The following is a 4,030-nucleotide window of genomic DNA, read 5'->3' on the forward strand; positions in this document are numbered from 1 at the left end:
GCATCTCTTACAGTTCTTTTCCACTCGCCCAAGCCCTGCTTGGAAGTCTCGCATTATTAGCTGTTAGAGTTAGCCTGATAAATATCAAATCCCTGAGAAAACACAGTTATACAAAGCAAAATGAAATCACAAACAGAAATGTCATTGGAAATACAGAAATAAAAAAGGGAAATGCAATTCCCATCTCTTTATCGTGTCTGGGCCATTCCTGTATTGAGAGCACCCACTAAGGTCCCTGTGTGCTTATGGGAAACCTGGAGGAACTCATACCACAGCCTGAACATGAAACTCAACTGCTCCCAGGTGCCACAGTAAAACCCTTTCCCTGCTGTGATGTTGATGATTTTATGAAAATATGCTAATGAGTGTGAATATAATGTAACTGGAACATGCTTCATGCAAAAGGTCTCTTGTGTCATAAACAGATTGTTAAGAGTTAATGTCTCTTGTACCTGTAAAGGGTTACAAACAGGGAACTGGACAGCTGACCAGAAGACCAATCAGAAGACAACATACTTTTAAATTTGGGTGGAGGGAAGTTTTTGTGTGTGTTCTTTGTCCGTTGTGTGTTCTTCTCTCAGAGGGTCTGAGAGAGACCAGACTTTACTACAGGCTCTCTAAGTTTCTTTTCTAATAGTAAGTAAAAACAGGCGGTTTAGGCTTTTTGATTGTTTTACTCTATTTGCAATTGTGGATCTGGCTGGTTAACTTTTATATGTGTAGTTGCTGGGAATATTTTGATTTGTATTGGTACTGGGGGGGAAAGCCTCTTTCTGGTGTCTGTAAGTTATAGGACCCTGTAATATTTACATCCTGAAGTTACAGAGATAATTCTTTACTTTTTCCTTTCTTTTATTAAAAGATTTTTTTTCTAGAGAACCTGATTGATTTTTTTTTTCCTTGTTTCCCTTGTGTTATTCCAGGGGATTGGGATAACTCACTAGGACGGGTGGGGGGAGACGGGAGGGGGAGAGATAGAATCTCTCTCTGTTTTCCTTGAATCTGTTTGCCTCTTTGTGGAAGGGAAGGGAGATGCTTCTCTGTATGGTGACTTAAGAGGTTGGATCAATATCTCTCAGGATAGCCCAGGGAGGGAAATTCTGGGAGGGGGAAAGGTGGGGGGAATGGTTTATTTCTCCTTGTTTTAAGAACCCAAGGGATCTGGGTTCTTGGGGTCCCCAGGGAAGGTTGGGAAGGTCAGAGTGCCCCAAAACACTATATTTTTGGGTGGTGGCAGTGCTATCAGATCTAAGCTGGTAATTAAGCTTAGAGGATTCAGGTGCTAGTATCTCATTTTCTGAACTCTAAGGTTCAGATCTGAGAGCTTATTATCTATTGTGTGTGCTCCTCCTATTTGTATGAACTGATCATTCTTGTATCTGAAACTAGAAATATGAAAGCAGCAAAGAGTCCTATGGCACCTTATAGACTAACAGACATATTGGAGCATGAGCTTTCGTGGGTGAATCCCCACTTCATCGGATGCATGTCATAGAAATATGAACTATAACTCTGAGGTCCTGTTGTAATGATGCAAAGTGTGGGCCATTAATAGTGGTTTGGACTCTTGATGGCTCCCATTAACCAGGACAATTGACTGGAGATCGCTCTGTCCTGCACTATCTGTGAGTCAGGCCAGGAAGAATGAAGGCTTGGGGTCTCCCAGGACATGTGACCATGTCACCTGATATAGGAATCCATCTTAAACCTGGGGCTCTTCCCTAGGAGAGAGACAAAAGATTCCTGCCTTGTACAAAAGCTGCATAAGGGGGTGGAAGAGAAGAAAGGTGGGTGCAGTCATGAGACATCCCCTAGCTATCACCTGAGCTGGAACACGGACTATACCAGGTGAAAAGATTGGGCCCAGACAAGAAATAAGTCTAGTTGTTGCAGATGGGACCTTTCCCCCCAGTGCTGGAGGATTTGCCCTTCTCATCTACCATTGTCCCAAGCAGCACAGCTGGTGAGAATCTTAGATGTACAGAGGTGACTTAGGAGCAGAACCCCCCCCCCAACCTTCCATTCAATTGGCACTTGCCCCTCACTCAGCAGGACTGAGATTCCTGCAGGGTCACATCCCAGCTGGGCATGAGCAAAGCAGCAGGGTGAAAAGAACCTGGAGATGCTGGGGATTGAACCCAGGACCTCATACATGCAAAGCATATGCTCTACCACTAAGCTACATCCTCTGATGGGCTATGGGTTACACTCAGATCCCTTCTGTTTCCAGAGCATCCAGTGACCTAAAAGCAGCATGGGGGACACATTCCCTGCTCTGAGGGCCAAACCTGCGGTCCTGGAGGTTGCTGGTTCTTAGGGTCACTTTTCAGCAGGGCCAGATTCGATGTGTGGGGCAGAGAGAGTGTGTGCCCTGGACTCAGGGTGCAGAGATACACTCAACCCTCTCCCCTGCATTGGGTGGGGGGTGCTGCCACCCCCTTCTGAAAGGTAATGGGAGGGGAGGGGCACTGTGAGTCGCTCAACACCTGACTCTGGTGGCAGAAGTGCTGTGGGGAGCTCTAGGTGTTTCTAGGATCTGCTCTTTCCACCTGCCTGTGAAGTCCAGCTTTCCCCAGCACATTTACTGTGGTGCAGTTGGGTCACTGTTTCCATAGCTGAACAGCAAAGAATCACTCCCAGTTTCCCTTCTATCTGCAGCAGGATTAGCCTGGGTCAGTGGTTAATGAGGTGGATCTAGTTGCAGATTGTTATTCATTTCCCAGCTTGACAATTCACACAGTCCCTTTCCCATGCAGATTCCCAGCACCTCAGTGATCCCGGTAGCAGGGGTTGGGGCCTGAGACTTTCAGGGTTCTTTCCCCCTCCACCTGGAAGTGAACTCAGCTTTTTCCCCATCCCAGACAATCCATGAAATAACAACAGGGGCATAAAGAAAGAGGGGATGGAACATCTCACTGCCAGGGCTGGATGTGCCCAGGAACCCCTGCTTGTCCATTGTTTCCATGGAATTTGTCCCCCTTCTTTGTGCAAGGGACAGAGAAAGATCTTGCTGTTCCTGTGTCTGTGCAAAGAATATTGTGCTTCTGTATGAAAGAGAGGAGGGAAATGGCCCCATGATGGGACAATATCCTCAGGATTAAGACCTAAGGACTCAGGCTGAGAACTGTTAGAACTCCATCCACCTGGGATTTAACAAATTATCTTCCATGGAGACACAGGAACTTGTGACATTGATCCAGACTTTGGGTGTTTGGGCTGCTTTAACTCTTGGCAAAAGCATGAACTTGATTCTGAGAAGGGAGAGAGGAGAAGCCCGAAGGTGACTTTAGTCCCAGGCTGGGGTCTCCTGAATGGTGGGAAACATCCTTGGCTGCTACCCAGGGACAGCAGCTACTGATGACATACTAGGACTGGAATGAGAGGGGAATGTTACATGGACTTTATCATACAGGGCTCATCCTGCTTCTCAGAGCCCACAGGTGAGAATCTAGAGAAGGACAAATCATTTCTCAGCTGTATTCTCAGGAAAAGCCGGTAGCCGTCCTTGACCGGAGACCCAGAGGAGCAACCACGGCAGTTCTGTGGAGAGCTCTGGCTGCCAGGGGATCCAGCTAGGAGAGGGAGTGCTGGGGGATCTGGAGGACTAGTCCAGTAGGGCTGTCTCAGGAGTCAGAGGTGGCTTTGCCAGTGGGGAGGCACTAGGTCACATGTTGGTCGGGTGGGAAAGTAGGGACTATAGGATGTGAGACTGGTTAAAATGAAACTGCACAAAAACCCTCCCCCTTTGCTCCAGCTAAAGGCCCTATTTTGGCCTCTTCCCTTTCATAAAAATCTCCATATCTACCCTGGCTCTCAGAAAACCCCTTTTTCCCATGGGTATTTTCATGGTTTCTTCCTTTTTTCATGGTCTCGTACAAATATTTTTGCCATGGAAATGATCAAGTACATTTAACATGAGAAAAACAATCAAACACATGTGTGTCTCCTTCCCCAAGCACGATGTGTCTCAATTTATCTACTGAAAAGTCTAGACAGGCAGAGTTACCCCTACACTACTTAAGGGAGGGAT

The 4,030-nt window shown here is 46.7% G+C and overlaps 1 non-coding gene across 1 annotated transcript; it reads right to left on the bottom strand.

Moving 5' to 3' along the window:
• Positions 1-2,117: 2,117 nt before the first annotated feature.
• Positions 2,118-2,189, bottom strand: TRNAA-UGC. The gene has a single exon. It is a non-coding gene; the product is annotated as a tRNA-Ala (tRNA).
• Positions 2,190-4,030: the final 1,841 nt, after the last annotated feature.

The sequence above is a fragment of the Gopherus evgoodei genome, chromosome 16 (genome assembly GCF_007399415.2).
Source record: "Gopherus evgoodei ecotype Sinaloan lineage chromosome 16, rGopEvg1_v1.p, whole genome shotgun sequence".
NCBI classification, from domain to species: Eukaryota; Metazoa; Chordata; order Testudines; family Testudinidae; genus Gopherus; species Gopherus evgoodei.